General features: G+C 45.5%; 1 pseudogene; it reads left to right on the top strand.

Moving 5' to 3' along the window:
* Window positions 1–7,523: 7,523 nt before the first annotated feature.
* LOC116593608 lies at window positions 7,524–18,029 on the top strand (annotated as a pseudogene).
* The last annotated feature ends 841 nt before the right edge of the window (window positions 18,030–18,870 follow it).

Here is an 18,870-nt window from a genome sequence, read left to right as displayed (position 1 = left end):
CCACTGGAGGGCCTGGTGAGCTGTGGTGCAAGAGAACATGGTAGGGGTGACAATGCTGCTTGCCACCACTGGAGGCAGTGGCAGGCTGCCGTGGGAAACACACCAGAGGAGGAGTCAGTGCAGCCTCCTGGCTCTGAGGGCAGTGATGAGGTTCTGGGTAAGAGACCCTGAAACGTGAGTGACTGCAGCTTGTTTTTACAGACGGAGTGTTGACCTGAAGACTCTCTGTTTCCCCAGGCTCAAGAGTGGTGATAACAACTACTGGAGCCAGGCCCCCACTCAGCACTGTGCCCTGTTGCCCCAGGTTTGATGGGAATGTGCTGTCAGGATGGTTCAGGAGGGTCCTCCCGGTGGGGGGTCTGGAGCCAGGGGAACCAAACTTGACCCATGGTGCCTTTTGAACCAAGGAGTTGAGTGTTTGTTTGGAAGAGTATATTTGCTTCTCCAATAAGGACAAAGAAATTGGCCGGCTTTAGAACGAAGTGAATGACCACTTAAGAAACAAGCATGTGTTTCTCCTTCTCCCAGGAATTGGAGCAGGTGTGCAGGCTTTAGCTGGGAGGTGCCTGCGTATCCCTACCTGACAACCCTTCTTCACTCTGGCTCCACAAGACCTGAAGTTTGGAAATCAGCATCTGACTCAGTCATGCAGCTTGTCCCAGGATGTCAGCGTTCAGAGAAAACTGCAGGCCCATGGGGCACAATGTCATATCCATGCCAGGATCAGAGGTAAAACTTCTCTTTTACCCCAAACATCCTGGGTCTCCAGGGGAGCGAAAAAGTCACACTAACACAGCTGTCAGCAATGGAGAGTGGGTGCTAGAGTTCCTGAGTTTCCCTGCAAGGAGCACCTGGCATGGGATCTCATTTTCTCCATTTCTGGCTTACAAAGATATTTGAAACATCTCTTTCCTAGGCAATCCCTTGGATTCGAAAGGGAAGATGAGAAGGACTCGGTGTGTGTTTGGAACCTAAAATGTGTTCCTTCATCTAACAGTGTTTATTTTGTTGGTCCTAGGCCAACAGTGGTGGAATGACCAGCCTCTAGAGTGAGGTGGCTTTTTGTGGTCAAATAGAGGCTTGGATAATGCTTCTCCTTTGTCCAAGGTGATGTATCCTAATGGATTCGTCTTTTTTATCCGAAGAGTTCCGATGAAGGCAGAGGGAAAATTCAAAAGGATTCCAAGGAGACTTGGACGATTGAAAAGGGAATCTTGACTTTCTATTTTCACTCAGTGACCATCTAGAGAGTTGGACATGCTGTCCTTTCTCTGTAGTTTCATGGGTGGTGAAGTCAGAAGGAGAGTCTTTGGGAATTCCCCTGGATAGAGGCATTCTGATGGCTTCACAGGGCATGGCGTCAGGAACCCTGGGGTGAATTTCTGGAGCTTCTTGCCAGACGCTGAGTGAGTCATGTTATTCCCCATGTTTCCTCCTTAGGAAACTGCTGGCAGGGAATGTTCTGCTTAAAACAGAACCCTCCTGCACTGTCGGTGGGCATGTGGGTTGTTGCAGCCACTCTGGAAAAGCATGGTGTTTCCTCCAAAAGCTAAGAACTGAACAACCCTAGGATCCAGCCATTGTCCTCCTAGGTATTTCCCTAAAGGGCACAAGAATGCATATTCAATGGGGTGCAAGCACTGTGATATTGACACCAGCATTATCAACCATAGTGAAACGATGGAGGGAGCCCCAATGTCCATTCACTGATGAGTGATATATACATATATATATATATATATATATATACATATATACACACACACACGTATATATATACACACACATATATATATGAACATAGATATATAAGCTCCCACATCTTCTTAATGGAATAGGAGCCAGGTTCAAAAAGAATGAAATCTTACCATTTGCAAGGTTGTGGATCGATCTAGAGTGGCTTTAGCTAAGCAAAATCAGTAAGAAAAGACCAATAGCCTATAATTTGACTTCTATGGAATTTCAGAAAGAAAACAGATGAACATAGTAAGGGGAGAAAGATAGGTCAATTGGGAAGCAGACTCAAACTTAGAGCACAAACCAAGGGTTGCTAGAGGGGAGGGGTATGGAGGGGAAGGGTTCAATGGGTGATGGCTATTGGGGAGGGCACTTGTGATGAGCTCTGGGTGTTCTATGCAGGTGAGGAATCATGAAATCCTACCTCTGAAGCAAAAGAATTAACACTTCATGGAAACAAAATGGACTTGAAGTCAAGGAAGTAAAGAAGAAGACCATGTTCTACTTCATGAAGAGTGAGGTAAAAATGGAGTGACTTTCACTCTCCTGTTCTGTTGATGATCATTTTCAAACACACTGTGGTAGGATACACTAGTTTCTGTTTGCATAAGGAGCCTTAAGAAAGCTGCCAGGAAAGATTCAGATGTCATATCTTGTCCATGTTCCACTGATATGTTCCTTCCAGTTTGCCCAAGTACAAAGGTAAGTGGAGAGAAATAGAACAGAAGAGAAAAGGAGGTGTTATACATTCAGGAGGTCACCTTCCCCCTTTCTCATGAAAGACTTGGGCCAGTGTAAATTGAGAAGAAAGAGAGGGGTTCCCAGAACTTTGTGGCAGGCAGGAGAGTCCGAGGTCTGTCTAGTGCTGACAGGGGTCCCTGAGGAGAGCTGAGATAGGGGTGTGGCAGGCCCGAACTGCTGATCCGGAGGAGGGTTTCCTGAGGAGCTGAGTTGAGGATGGGGCTCAGGCAGGGCATCAGGCCCTGGGGGGCTGCAGAACATGGGGGAGTACTCATGGGGACTTGCAGATTTCTCTAGCTCTGATGGCTTGGTGCAACTCCAAATGGACTGGTTTCTTGCTGGGGCTACAGTGTGACTCCAGGGTTCCCAAGCGAGAGGGCTTGTGGGACAGGACCCTGTAGAAGGAAGCCTGAAAATGCAAATTAGGGTTAGGGTTACGGCCTTGGGGAATGGCAGCTCCAATCTGCGAGTGCTGATGCAGGCTCCCCTCCTGGTTGAGTTGAGGGAATGCGTCCTGCAGTGCGGCAGAATCAGGGTTTCTGGCCAGGGTGACCACTGATGGTGGGGGTGGTTTAGAAGGGTGTGCAGGTTTCTTCCTCTCTGAGGGCACTGCGGAGCTCCAAACAGCATGGCTGCCCCCAGCATGGCAGTCGGATTTTTGGGTTGTCACAGAGGGGTCCATTATCTGGGGAGTTTGGGGACCAGGCCTCTTGTGATGGGAGCCTGAAAACAGAAACTAGAGTTATGGTAAGGGCCTCCGGACATGGCAGGCTCGATCTGCTGGTGCTAAGGTGGGCTCCCCAGTGGGCTGACATCAGGGTAGGCGTCAGGTGGCATGTCAGACTCCGAGTTTGTGTTCAGGGAGGCTACGGAAGCTAGGGGTGTCCTCAGAGTAGCATGCAGGTTTCTCCAAGTCTGATGGTTCTGCAGAGCTCCAAAGGGCATGGTTTCTTCATGTGTGTGGGGCACAGTTCTGGGGTGTCACTGAGGCATCCTTAATCTATGCCAGAGTGAGTCTCAGAAGTGCCCATCAGCAGGCTTGGGGAACAGGCCTCTGGACGTGGAAGCCTGTCCACCCCACCTGGGGTTAGTGTTAGGGCCCAAGGGCATGGCAGGCCCATTGTGCTGGTGCTAATGCAGGCTCCTTTCAGGGCTGAGTCCAGGGCATGAGTCCAGAGGCACAGCAGAATCCGATTATATGGCCATGGGGGCCTTTCATGGTGGGAGTGGCTTTAGGGGGACTTACAGGTTTCTCCCCGTCTGAGGGTTCGACGCAGCCCCAAACCATAAAGTGTCCTCCCATGTGGTGGGTGGAGTCCTGTGGTGTCACTCAGTAGTCCTTAATCTGGGGCATGTGGGGGCCAGGTCTCTTTGGACGGAAGCCTGAAAACCCAAACTAGCGCTATGGTAAGGGCCTAGGGGAATGGCAGGCCCAATCTGCCAGTGCAGAGGTGGGCTCATTGGTGGGCTCAGTTGAGGGCGGGCACCAGGCTGGGGGTCGGATTCCGGGTTTGAGTCCAGAGGGTCACAGATGCTGGGGGTGCCCTCAGGGGGCACTCAGGTCTCCCTGCTCTAAGGAATCCACCCAGCTCCCAGTGGCATCACTTCACCCTGGCAGGCTGGGGTGTGCCGGCATGAGTATCAGGCATCCCCAATCTGGTGGGTTTGGGGGCCAGGCCTCAAGGTATTGAAGCCTGTATAACCCACCTAGGGTTAGGGTTAGGGCCTAGGTACATAGCAGGCCCGATTTGATAGCACTGAAGTTGGCTTCCCTTGGAGCTGTGTTTAGGACATTCATCTGGCTACCCTGAAGAATTAGAGTTTGAAGAATTAGAGTTTGTTCCGCCAATGGTAGGGGTGGCTTTAGGGGGACATGCAGGTTTCCTCCCCTCTGTGGGTTCAGTGCAGCTCCAAATGGGATGGTTTCCATTTCCCCAGGAAGATGCCTAGGGTGTTGCTCAGGGCTCCTTAATCCAGGGGCCAGGCTCCTTGGAATGGAAGCCTGAAAACCCAAAGTCGGGTTAGGGTTAGGGCCTTGGGTCATTGCAGGCAATCTGTGCCGTATGTGAGGCGGGCTCTCTCAGGCCTGAATTGGGGGCATACCTCCAGCATAACAAGTATATGGCTTTATGGCCAGGGAGGCCACAATGGTCAGAATAGCTTTATGGGCACATGCAGGTTTCACCCTCTTTGAGGGCTTGACACACCTCCAATTGGCACAAATTCCGACCATGTGGCATGTGGAGTTGTAGGGTGTCACTCAGACCTACTTTATCTGCAGGGCTTTGGGGCCAGGAACCTTGGAATGGAAGCCTGAAAACCAAAACTAGGGTTTATTTAGAGCCTAGGGGAATGGTAGGCCAGATCTGCTGGGACCGAGGCAGACCCCCAAAGACTCAGTAGCAGGAGGCAATGGACTCGTGTCACCCGGATCGTAGAGGGCTTTCTTGCAGAGTTCTAACCGCGACCACTCACACGTCAGACACTAGATAAAGGCAGTGTCAATGAAGATATGCGCTGCAAAAAGTGAGTAGGCTGGGGGATTTCCCGCCAATGCTCACCAGCTTTCTGCCAAAATCAATGTCGGGAGAATTGGCTGGCAATGGGTGGCGATTGGGACCGACCTATCCCCCAAAGGCTACAGTGATTTCCCGCTCAGTGCATGTTGCGGCCACCTAGAAAACACGCTGAGATGACGCTGCCCACCCAGGGGCCCCTCTGCAGGGGAGCTTTCTGGAGCAGAGTTGAGGGAGGGGTTGTGGCTGGGCGTCAGCCTCCGATTTTTTGGCCTGCTGTGGCACCGAGGTTTGGGGATGGCCTCAGTGGGGGCGCGAAGGTTTCTCTCACTCTGAAGCTTGTCCGCAGCTCCAAAAGTCACCATTTCCATTATCGCTGGGCAGCCCTTTGGACCCTGGACCACAGCAGTGAGGTGTTGCTAGAGCTTAGGCTAGAAAGGGTGAGGCTAGAATGGCAGTCATGGGCTTGCTCCCAGGAGGCCCTGCCTACCATGCAAGGCTCTGCAGACTCTAGCCAATGTGAGGCAAAACTCACTGCTCTGAGGAAGCATAGGGAGTTTTTCACAGACCTGAATTTATTCAGTGGAGGTGACTGTCTTTTTCTGAGATGACATTGTGTGTGTTATTTTAAATTGTCTCTTTCTTTTATCAGAGGATTTTGATTTTTTTTTTTTTTTTTTTTTTTAGTTGTCCATCTGTAGCATATAAACTTGGCATCTTCATTTGTAAGCTTAAACAAAATTATCCTGGTCTGCCCATGGAACAGTATGAATACCAATGCAGCAAATGGGGAAGCCTTTTAAGGGATTTAGCTATGGGATGCCAGAGCTCAATTTATATTCTAAACCATTTCTTCAGCTGCATGGAGAGAGAATTTGAGGGAGTCAAGACCAGAAGTCAGAAGACAGTTTATGAGGTTAATACCCTAAGCTAAGTTGTAGAGCCCACTTTTAGGCACCAGGCTGGAGCAATGGAAACTTGATCAAGGCAAAAAGGAGCCACAGTGACTCCCAAATCCTTGGCTGAATCCAGACAGGCTCATCAGGTGACACTCCTCAAGATGTCCACAGGCCCTCACTTACTAATGGGTTACTTGCAGCCGGGCACAGTTACTGAAAAAGGGAGAATCCCATATGTCCTGTACCCCTTCACCTTCCCCCTTTAAACACGGCCCTCAGCCCTGCCTCCCTGTGGACAACCTCTCTGCTGTCCTGCCCTGCAGCTCCCTTGTGGTATATTCCATACACTTCTATCCCCTTTGCTCTGTCTCAGGTGAATGCTTTCACCAACCATGCCACCAGCTTCCACCTGATCAGGTCAGAGCCCAACATTTTAGGGGCCCCCATCTGAAAGGGAGAGATACCACATAAATAAAAGATAATGAAGGCCTGACTTAGGGCCAAAGTGATGAAGTTCTTGAACCTAGGTGAGGTTTGGTGGGGTGAGGTTCAGAGCCGATGGCTAAGAAAGAATTTTTAAGACATCTTTGGTGCAAAAAGGTGGTTTATTAGAGCACGGGGACAGGACCCGTGGGCAGACAGAGATGCTGCTGCACCATTATCCTGAGGAGTGGCTGATTATATGCACAGGAGTTGGGTAGGTGAGGACAAAGAGGGTGATGTTAGTCTCTAAGGAATTTTGGAAGCAAGGTCTCCAGGATCTTGAGGGGCTAGCTATTGTAGGGAGAAAGGTTATTCATTACTAGTAGTAAAAATCTTCTTGTGAGACCCTTTAGATGTATATCAGTGGGCCATATGCTTGGGAATGATTCTTTACACTATCTTGGAGATCTAGAGATAAAGTTTCACATTTCTCCTATCAAGTGTCCTTGTTAGTGAGATTTGGGTTTAGAAGAAATATAAGTTTATTTACTTTTCCTTCTGCCTCAGCCTCCTTCAGTTTTTATGGAGGGGAGGGTGACATTAGGGCTTGAGGAACTGAGTTATGTGCCTTTGGAAATTGGGCTATTGATAAGGTAACTTCTTTGTTGTAAATCTCAAAGACATTTGTAAACCAAGGGAGACTCCTGCCTTGCAGGATTGTGATCCCTGCAAGTTAACTATTTGTTTTTCTTTTAGGGCGGTCAGGGGTGCCTGAGGAATGTGACACATATTACTGAGGGGAGCGGGTGGAGAGGAGGTGCAAGGTGCCAGCTCTTGCTTTGTCCTCAGCCAGCCTTCTGCTCCCTCATCAAAAGCAGCAGGGATGATGAGGACTAGGATCATTAAATAGTCATCATTAAATATATTAATAAGATAACATCAGCAGGACTTGGGGACTGGAAACAGGAATGGGGTGGGGGAGGGCTGAATATCGCCATCCTGTTCCATACCTATTACCGTGATAGTGTGAATTTCCTCTTGTTGCTTGGGGGGGGGGCAAACAGAGTTTTATGCTCCCATTTATCTTTGTCCAGGACAACGGGCAGAAAAGTGGAGGAAGATGGCAAAGTCACCTTCATGTAAAACCAGTTGCTTTTCAAACCACTTTGGAAAAAAAACTTGCACAGTCCTGAGCTTTTAGTTGGATATGGATGTTCCTTATGAGAGGGGCCTGGTGCGCAGCAAGGTGGTGTGGGGTGGGTGTTGAGTGGTCTGGCAAATAGGAAGGACATTATGAAAGCCCAGCAATGGGCAGGGACAGATGTGATTCGTGTGTGTGATACTTGCCCTGACTCTTACATCATCAATGCAAGCACTGAAGTCTTCTCCTTTCTCCTCACTGTATTAACCATGTTGTTAAAAATTTTTTTCTGTATTTTATGATTCTTGACATCTTGGGGTCTTTCTAATCCTAAAGAGACTGGCCCCCTGGGGCTAGATAATTCTTAGAGATAGTACACAATACACCCATATCTTTTTATATGCAAACCAGCCAATCTGAGGGCAATATCACCAATTACTTCCTTTATTTAACCTGCACACATCAAGCCAATATTTTTCCTGCCCTAAATCACCTCAGTGCCAGCTACCACAACTAGAGACCAGCTCTAGTTAGCCCAGAACCCACTGAAATTATTAAACCATCTAAACCTTCCTCAAACCATCCTAAGCTTCCTCAAAGTTGCCTACCTTGAATTTTCCATTCCTTCCTGTAGAAACTACAGTAAATGCTCTGGGCCATGCTTTCCCCTCATTCCCTCTGCCTTCTGACTCACCCTGCTATTAATCCTTATGGCCCTGTGGTTGGGGGGCGGGGGGGCGGGGCATGGCAGGCCCACTCTTCTTGGGAATTGTAAGTAATAAGCTTTTCTTTCAAGAACAATGCTCTCTATGTCTGTTACATTACCTGATCAAAGTAAATCTTAACATACATCTTCTATCCCTTGTCTCCCCGACCCCCGACCCCAGCTCTTATAAGGCATTGAAATTAGTAGTCCATTCCTGTCCGATGTCGTAATTCAAACAGGTCTTGGTTGTAAGGGCAATTGCAAACCTTTGGCCACCCTAGAGTAAACTGGTTTTAACCATGCGTTGGGTTGGAACTAGTTGTGAAATCACATTGCTTTTACTATTGAAGCACAAACCATACCCCGAAGTTTATCTGTGAGCTCTTTGAAAAAAGAAGTTTTGCTACGTGTCAACATGGTGAATTAGTCAAGGAACTAGAATTCAAACTGCAGATATTCTGACCCGGCCATGCATTGTAACTCAGCAGAAAGTAGTCTTACGAATTAAAATACTGAGACCCTTCACTTGGGAGCTGGCGAAAGATACAGCAGAGCCCCCAGAGGACTGCTGGGAAAGATCTGTTGCATGATAATAAAACAATACAAGGCCATATCCCCTGAGTTTTGATTCTACTTGGCCCTGACCGAAAAGTATGCTTGAAATGTGAAAAACACTCAGAAAAGGACTTGACTTTTGGAAGGCTGTATCAGGTGGTACTGCAGCAGGAAATTGACTTTGATAGGAACACAGCATGGAAATAAGATTAAGTGAGAAAGGTATTGAAGGTTGCTGAAATCCCTTGTTCTTGAATGAGTGGCCTGTCTTTGAAGTCAACAGCCAGTAGTTAAAACATTAAATAATCATTCTTCACAGTTTGCATCTGAGGAGCAGGAAGTAGAATTGTGTTAATCTCTCTGAAATGACTCCATCTTATCATACTAAAATACTCCGTGTTACCATAAGGCAACAGGAGATAAGTGACTTTCAATCGCAGTGACTTGCAGTAAGAGCACAGTGGATTTAGGGTAAATTAGCTGATAATATATCATGGGACAACACATTTATTAGCGATATACGGAGCACCTGTATGCAGTCAAAGATTCTACCTTGTGGGCACAGCAGACATGGTTTGTTGCGTATACTCCATCAGTTCCCTTTCTTTTAACCTAATAGTATTCACATTTTTTCTTCAGGAAGCTGCAGTTCTCTGTGTAGCAGCCCCGTAGTTTTTGTTGTTGGTGCAATGGACCCCACCTCCAGCGGCCTATCCTTAACAGATAAACTCATCTTCTCTGCCACAGGGATTGGTTGAGGGACCCCTGCTTTAAGCCAATCAGCACATGGTTTTTAATCCTGGTCAGAGGGTGGTCCAATCCACGTGAAGCTCAGATCAGTTCACATCTTCCTGATGTGAACAAGGAGGTGTGCAGTTCCTGTGGCTGTAGGCAGCCGTCTGGTCCCGAGAGCAGCCACCTGGAAGACCAAGTCACTAGGAAGAGGAGAGGAGAGAGCCAAGAGGAGTGTGGAAAAAGGAGCCAGAACCTTTATGAGACCAGGTCCAGTGCCTTCTCTCTAGCCTTCCCAGTTTCCTGATCCAGGAAATGCCTTTTATTCTTTGCCACATTGTTTGCTTGTTGATTAATTGGTTGGTTGCTTGTTTGTTTCCTGATGCAGAGGGATGGAAGTATGAAGTTTTTATTTTATTTTATTATTTTAGAGAGGAGGAGAGGGGATGCAGAGAGAGAGGGAGAGAGAGAAACTTAAGCAGGATCCATGCCCAGTGTGGAACCTAACCTGGCACTACATTTCATGACTCTGAGACCACAGCACGAGGCGAAATCGAGTTGGAGGCTTAACCATCTGAGTCACCCAGGTGCCCTGCCCTCCCTTTTTTTGAGAGAGACAGAGAGAGAAAGAGTTTTGGCTTTACATTTTATAAGAAACATAAACCTTGGTTCTTTTTATTTTAGCTTAATTGTGAAATGACTGGGTTTTCTCCCTCACCCTTTTCCCACAGGCAACATTAGCAAGAGAGTTTTCTTTTTAAAAAATGTGTAGATATTTCATTCTGAAGAATCTGACATTTTCTCTCAGGATCTATTGAAGGAAACACAAGATGGTGTATGTTGGCTGCGAGAGCCAGGAGTAAGAGCATGGGAACTATGAAGAAGGACATGAAGGGAAAACGACCAAAGTTTCCCCTGACTCCTTCTCAAACAGAATAACCCTGTTACAAGGCTTCCTCTCGGGGTTAAGTCATCATTTTATATACAGATAGGAAGAGGTTGGTGCTTGGGGGGTAATACGTCTCTACCGACGGGATTCAGAATAGTATAAACATGCCGGAGTAATGAGTGGGGTGGCTCTGCCAGGGGCTTCTGTGCACAAAGGACTGAGGAATCTCCAGGGGAGATCTCATTTTCTGGGAAGCCCAGGAGGCAAACTTGATCTAGTGAGAAAACCCTAAATTTTTATAGCAGAGAAGGAATTCAGAGTAGAGCCTTAAGTGGACTCTCATGTGGTTCCTGAGATGGGAATAGAGGGTGGGGGAAAAATGCACGAAGATAAAAGGAAAGGAGAGGAGACAAAAAGAATTCGCCTGGAAAGGAATGACCTACAGGCACTGGCTATGGCCACTGTCCATATGAACTTGGGTTTCTGCTGCTTTTTCCTGGTGAGACTGTGTCTCTAGCCTCTGCGGATAATGGCCCCCACTGGTGTGCTGGCAATTAGTTTGAAAAAGCACAAACAACCCCAAACTCCGTGACGATAAAATAAAAGGAGAGCAGATAACAGCAGGGGATGTAGTTAGTAACAAGCATTTGAAAGGAAAGGCTGCAATTTCATATGAAATTACTACTTCTTCAAACATTAATGAGATACCAAACTTCTTTCACCAGAAAAATGCAGTGAAAAAGCTTTTATTGCTCTCCTGTGCAAAATTATACCAATTTGATGGATTTGTAGAAGAATCCAACCAGTTCTTATCTCAAAAGAAATTCTGGTGCCAAGGAAAAATCTGTCATATGGGAAATTACTTTGATGCAATAGTAGACTCCTCGTGCATCCCAGGCAAGCCATCCAAGAGGTCATAGCAGCAAGTCTTGCAGACTAAATCAACAAGCTCAAATCATATGGTTTATTGGATCAGTATAAAACATATACCCAGTAGCAAGGGAAAAGAAGTTTGGGGTGAGTTTACATTTAGCATGAAGTGGAAGGACCACACAACTGAATCCTGTGTTTCCTTTTTTTTTTTTTTTTTTTTAATTAAACTGACATGCCCAGTGTGGAGCCCAACATGGGGCCCGGTGTGGGACTTGAACTCACGACCCTGAATTGAGACCTGAGTTGAGATGAGATGATTAACCCACTGAGCCACCCAGGTGACCCCAGCTGAAGCCTGTGTTACACAGTTGTTTCTGTGTCCTCTCTCTATCCTTCTGCTTCTCACCTTCTTCCTTTTACCCACTGCTTCTTAACTCTGTCGCATTACTTTTTGCTCATGGTGGTGTGGTTCCTAAGACTGGGGCTGAGTTTGAACAAGGAGACTTAGCAAGCTCAAAGTGTCTGAGGTCAACACACATTTGTTGGCACAGGGGCACGGATGCCTGGTCACAGCTGTGGCTCACTCACTTGTTTGCTGGGCAGCTGTGACCTTTATCTCTCAGACAGAGTATATGCGAAGACAGAATGGGGCCCCAATGACTGGCCAGTTTAGAGATGACGTTGTCTGTGTGAAGGCGGTTTGGTTTGTACCTTTTGCTTTTGTCCTTGCATCAGTTTCTCTTTATGAGTAAACACTCTTGAGTGTTCTGTCTTCTAAAAAGTCCTGTATTTCATTCCTTCTATCTTGAACACATCTTCCGGTTGGCCAGGGATCAACACTCAACAGCACAGCTTTTAGATTTCACTCATATTGCGCAAGCCACTCACTTACTCACTAGTGTTATTTAGCACATCATAGGAGTCTTATCCATCCTATTTGCCGTTTCTTGTTGGCTATAGTAGAATTGAATATTCTTGATTAAGATCAAAAACGCGTGACAGAATGTAAATCTTGCCTGCCTCACACACAGAACACATCTCACCATCACTTATGTTTCAGTGAAAGAATAGAGTAAAACTGAAAATAAGGTCTGTGCCCATTAGCATTGTAGAGATTAAGAATACTGCTGCTATCACTATCATGTTTTGGTTTTTTTTTTTTTTTTTTGGAGTGTCTGTCTCAGCAAAATGTCTGACATATGTCATCCTCTCCTCACAATGAACCCATGAAGTAAGTATTATTATAACATGTTTACAGGTGAGACAACTGAGGTTTGAAGAAGGTGGATGAACTCTTAGGATCAAGTGGTATGGAGAGAGCAGAGCAAGGAAAGGAGCCCCATACTTTCTGACCCCCAATTCTTCTTCTCATTATCAGATTGGGCCCTTCTCTTCCCAGCACTTCCTCGGGGGGCCCCCCTGGCATTCTACCTCATAGTTCCCCTTTCCATTCCCTGCCCCCACCTCTGTGAATGTTTTGGCTCCTGCAGGGACCTCCAGAATGACTTCTGCTTGTGCTTATTTCAAATAATGATGGGGCATTAAAATTCAGGCCACATATAAAACAGTTAAAGAGAATTACTAATTTAAAAATAAATCAAAGAGCTGCGTAGCACATTTGGTCACATCATAAACATAACTGGGTTGTGAAAACAATGTTTCAGAAGGAAAGGCCCAATTGTTTAGTTAGCAAAGAAAAGAAACATAGCTGGAGAGAGGCGGCATTATAGTCATGGAGAAAGGCACTCATGTGAAGAAGAGAATAGCTGTACTTTCCTGGTATCCTTATGAATCATATATCATTTTAAATGCACACAACATTCTGAAAGATGGATAGGCAGAGAGGAAAATGAGGGACAGGTGCCAGTCACTCAGCTGAGAAGCAATGGAGCTGGGTTTGGATCCCAGCTTATCCCTGCTCTTTCCCCCACGAACCTACACAAGATGGCAGACATGGAAGAAAGAGAGTGGTGGTTAAATGGGAAGTTGGAAGTCAGAGAACCTTTCTGTTTGTTTCATGGAAGAGCCACCGGAAGCCTCTGAAAATGGAATATATGAAATCAGAATTATAAGTCGCCTACTAAGAGGGAAATTGCCTTTGGATAAATGAAAAGGAAGCAACCTTTGTTTATCCAAGTTTATCCAAGTTCAGTATATATAGCATATTTTCTACGTCCTGAAATGTTTAAAAATACTGTGTGTGTGTGTGTGTGTGTGTGTGTAGTGGCTTATAAAGGTTACTAGCTGAATTTATTAAGCTAAAGACAAAGGTCTCAAGTCTGATTGCTGTGCGTTTCATATTCTGAGTCTTCTCAGCCATGGGCCAAGGAAGTAAGAATTGTCACATGTATGCAGCATATCTTCTTGTGAGCTTCAAAATACAAATCTTAATTTCTTTCAATCCATGGACATCACATTTTGTACAAAATAACTTAAATGTAAAGAATCATAAAACTTGACAACCAGCAGGTGGAAATGTTTCATCAGTTGGACCTATTGTCAACCATTCCAGATCTTTAACTATTCCTATTGAATTCAGTGGGAGTTGTTTTTTCTATTTTTTCCTTTCTTGACTTGAATCACATTTTCCCCTCACTGACTGTGATATCTTGGTTTAACTTCTGATGGTGAGGTTGGTTTCAGTGATTGATGCCTCCATATTGTAGCTGTGCTTGATGAGCTCAAGTTAAATGAAAACATAGCTGGCAATTTCTAAATCTAACCACGTGAGTAAGTCACATTCTTTCACAGGTTACAAAGTGAGTTACTGGCATAATGGGGTAATAACTGTGGTAGAGACGTGTAGAAGAGCTGTCATGAATTTGCCTCCATAGAAAACTAGTTCTGCATCTCGTTTCTGTCCAGGAAAATGACCTACATACCACTCTAAAGCAAAACCACCATTTTAGGCAGCAGTATTTAATTGGTTTATGTAATTGGTCAATATATTTAATTACATGAAGTAACTTTTTCAGCTAAATTATGTTGAAAAGTTCATCAGGAAGTTACATGACTTAAATTTTTGACATTTTGGGGACCTGGGTGACTCAGTTAAGTGCCCAACTCTTGATCTCAGCTCAGGTCTTGATCTCAGGGTTGTGAGATCAAGCTCCTATTTAAAAACAAGCATGTATTATTGAATATTAGTGGCTATAGTGGAAAACTAATGTCTACTTTCAAAATTCAGGCTAAAAGAATCATTTTGGACTCTCGATTATTTGTGTGTTTGGGGAAGGAGCTGTCCAGAACTATTTTCTGAGGAAAGTGAGGCCCTGTCCATGGGAATTCCCCTGGCCCATTTCTGGGTGTATCTCGATAAAGGGCTGGAGTCCTGGTAGGCATTTTGATTTTCATGAGATAATACCCTTATCTTTTTCTGCTTGTTAAATCTTATTGGACTGTTCTTGCCAGGAACAATGACTACAAACTGGTGGGGGCCATGAGCCCATGGTTTCTTCTAGTATTCTGATTTCTGTGCCTGAATCAAGCCAAATCATGAGGGACCATACAGTGTTGATGCTTGTGGAATTGCACTCCCTTGGATGCTGTGTTCTTGCATCTTCTTGGGGTAGTAAACAGCCATGGGATGGTCACTGTTGAATTTACACCTCACCAGCAAGACTGCTCCTTTCCATCTTGCATAAAACTTACTTTGCTGCTCTGGCTTTGGTGTCAGTAGTAGAAACCAGAGGGTTTGCCTTATGATCTCTTGGTCTGGGTGGCTACCTGCTGACTGAGACACTCCTCTGACTGGTAATTTACAATGGGGTGGGTTGGTGACAATGGACTCTTTGTGGAACAGTGTCCATCACTTGCTCAAGGGTCTTTCCTTCTGGATGTTGCATAGTTCCCTGAATATCTCTTCCCACAATCCTCCTCATGATTTCCTTCTGCAGTCCTCATTGATCAATGCTGCCACCCTTCCCCACAGAACAACAGTCTTTCACTTAGGATATCAGAATTCTGGCCCTGGGTCCTTTTTCTTTCTTGGGTTTCTCCTGCATCTTAACAGTCTCTCTACCCATATTAGCATCTACTGATTTCTAGAGAGGGAAGGCTGAACACTGGCCTCAGGTCAGGAGTGGAGGAAGAAGTGGTGGATGCTTCCATTCTATTTGAAGTATCTAAAGTCAAACACATTTCATCATAAATCTTAAATACTCATCTTGTAGAGATGGGACTTCAGTATTCACTTTGAGTTGAGCTCCTGCAGGGGCCTCCAGAATGACTGGAGCCAAGCCCAGCCCAGTTCAATCTAGACTCAATTCCAGTCTGAGGTGAAATTAGACTTGCATATCCAATTTTTTCTGTCCATATCTCAGCTCTACATATCAGGAAGCCAGCTGTTTATATGCTTTGAGGTATTTCTCCATGATTTCCATAGAGAAAATTATAAAACTTTATTAAGAGATGTAAAAGAGACCTTGAATCAATGGAGAGACTTATCATGTTTATGGGAAGGAAGACAGCATCACAAAGACGCCAGTACTCCACAACTAGAATTATAGATTCAAAGCAATTACAGTCAAATCATGGAACTTGTTAAGCTAATTTTATAATTTATGTGGGAGGGAAAAGGATCAAAAATAGCCAAGATACTTCTGAAGTATCAGGTATGAGAACTTAATGGGAAGCTATGATTAAGGAGTGAGGTGACAACATAGGGATAGGTATGGGATAGATATTTACCATAGTATCAAAGTACTCTCTAATGCTTATCAATTAGATATTATTATAAGTTCAAAATACTTATTATATAAATTTATAAGAGAAATTTGGCAGACACCAAATTAATCACTTAACAGAAGTTAACTTGAATATCATGTGCCTCCATACAGGAACATGCTGAAAAGGACCCAGAATCACTTCTGTGGTCTTCTGGCCCCAAATGCATAACCTAGAGGCAATTTTGAGGAAATACTAGACAAATCCAAAACAAGGGGCATTCTACAAAGTAATTGGCCTGTACTTCTCAGAAGTGTCAAGGTCATGATTCCAACAGATGACCCAGGAACTGTTCCAGCTTGGAAGCCAAAGAGCCAGCTACACACAGGATGAAAGAAACTATTGGGACAACTAGCAAAATTTGAATGGAATGTGTACATTTGGTGGTGGCAGTATAGAATGCTATTCTCTTGGTTTCAGGAGTTGTATTTGGCTGTGTAGGAGACTCTCTTTGTTTTTAGGAAATACATACTAAAGTATTGGTTTAATAACTAGTGTCATATTTGAAAATAACATTCAGGAATGGTTCGGAGATAAAGATCACACATAAAGACACACAGGAGGAGAGAAAGAGAAGAAAATGTAATGGAATGTTAATAGCTGTGGGGTGGAAGAAGGATATGTATCAACTTTTCTGTTATTTTAAAGTAAAAAATTAAACGTGTACACTGGGAGCTCCTGCAAATACAAAGAAAAGCACACATAACATAAGAATGGGGGAAAACTCCAGCAGATATTGCACGCAAGAGCATATTTATGCAGGTGGGGGGCTGAGGGCGGGAGTCTGGGAGATCGGGATGTGCACTGGCCTGCATTCCAGATTAGTTAGGTGGTGGTTGGGTCCTACCCCCACACAAAGGGGCCAAGGTGCCATGTGTGGGGGCAGAGAGCTGAGGAGCAGTCTTTTTTTTTTTTTTTAAGATTAAAAAAAAAATTTTATTTGACAGAGATCACAAGTAGGCAGAGAGGCAGGTGGTGGGGGGGTGAAGGGAAGCAGGCTCCCCAATGAGCAGAGAGCCTGATGTGGTGCTCGATCCCCCGGACCCTGAGATCATGACCTGAGCTGAAGGCAGAGGCTTAACCCACTGAGCGACCCAGGCACCCCATCAAGGTGCAGTCTTAAAAAAATACAACAGGGTCTCCTGGGTGGGTTAGGCATCTGCCTTCTCCTCAGGTCTTGTTCCTGATGTCTTGGGATTGAGTCCCACTCTGGGTTCCCTGCTTGGTGGGGAGTCACTCCCCCCCCACCCTATTCTTGCAATCTCTCTCTTAGGTAAATAAGTAAAATCTTTTTTTTTTTTTTTTTTTTAAGATTTTATTTATTTATTTGACAGATAGAGATCACAAGTAGGCAGAGAGGCAGGCAGAGAGAGAGGAGGAAGCAGGCTCCCTGCCGAGCAGAGAGCCCGATGTGGGACTCGATCCCAGGACCCTGAGATCATGACCTGAGCTGAAGGCAGCGGCTTAACCCACTGAGCCACCCAGGCGCCCCATAAGTAAAATCTTTTTAAAAATTAAAAAATACAACATAAAAGTGAGCTGGAAAAGAGCTCTGGCCTTCCTGGCCAAAGGAGCAGAGAGGAAGGAGACAGTCATCGCTGTAGATGTCAGGAGGCGAGCTGGAGTTCAAGTCGCCACAGTGGGTCTGGCTGGCAAAGACCCAGTACAGTGCAATCCAGACGTTGTCATTTGTCCTGATGCCCGTCTGGAAGATGCCAAAAAGAGGGACCTTATGACATCATGGTTCTGTCGGGAGGTGACCCGCACAGAACTTACCTGAATCTGCTGCTGTGAAAGGGACACTGAAGGCACGAGAACAGGAAGGGCCTCGTAGCCGCTCTCTGGACAGGTCCTGCTCTTCAGGCTCCTGAAATAGGTGTTGGGAAGCAAAGTCACAACACACCCACTGGCTAAAGATGAAATGATGGCAAGTTGTTTCAGCGCCTCCGAGGCACCTGCGGGGGAAGGATGACCGGATCCACAGGAGCAGGGGGCCTGGAACCTTCAGCTTTGAGTTTTGGTCTTGGGACTGTGGCCATGGGCCAAGGACGTGGCTGACCAAGGGAAGGCCCCGCCCGTTCTTAAAGATTAAGCCTGAAATCTCTGATAATGAATTAGAGTAACCAGCTGTTTGTAATCATTCTCAGCCAGCTTGCTTTCAGCAAAACCGGCAGTTCTTATGCACAGAAGCCTGGCCACCGCCCTCATGCAGTCTGGCTAGGAAGCGGCCACTCAGAGCTTGGCCTCCTGCACCCAAGTCCCTGGGGTTCTGGGCCTTGATTGCAGAGTAAATGGCATTTAGCAAACAATGGTGACTTTGTGTGTCTCTGGTTTCCCCTTTTTGTGTGTGTGTGCAAAACCAGATTCATTGCAACCATTCACCGTTGATGTAGCTGCTGAGATACACGAACAGTGAACCCGTGTGACACAGCAACGAAGAAAAGCATAAAAGTGAGGAGTTAAGAAGCTTGTGATTTTCTCCCGTTTGTTAATTGTGTATTGTTAATGTACTATTAAAAATACCAGTGGGGAAAAAATGCATATTTATGTGGCCAATAAAGCCATGATGACATACCGATCTGGCATCATGCTTGGTGCTGATCAAGACCACAGTAAGGGACCATTTTGTATAATATTACAAAATAAAAGTCTGGAACTATCAAGGATTTAGTTTCAAATGATCCATTATAAGTTTCTGGAAGGAACGTAATTTATTGCTGTCACTCCAAACAAGAACTTGACATTGTCTTCAAATTTTGAACACTTACATACCCATGGCCCGGCAATTCCACTGTAGGTATATAGCTAAGAAAATTACTACGCATTCATCCGGGAACATGTATGGCATGCTCATGGCACTACTATTTACAGTAGAAAAAACCTGAAAACCTAAATGCTCAGCAGTAGAAGAGGGGGTGAACGAACTGTGGTAC

The sequence above is a fragment of the Mustela erminea genome, chromosome 6 (assembly GCF_009829155.1).
Source record: "Mustela erminea isolate mMusErm1 chromosome 6, mMusErm1.Pri, whole genome shotgun sequence".
Taxonomy (NCBI): Eukaryota; Metazoa; Chordata; class Mammalia; order Carnivora; family Mustelidae; genus Mustela; species Mustela erminea.
Note: the sequence above shows the minus strand (reverse complement) of the source record. Positions and strands in the feature narration are given on the sequence as shown.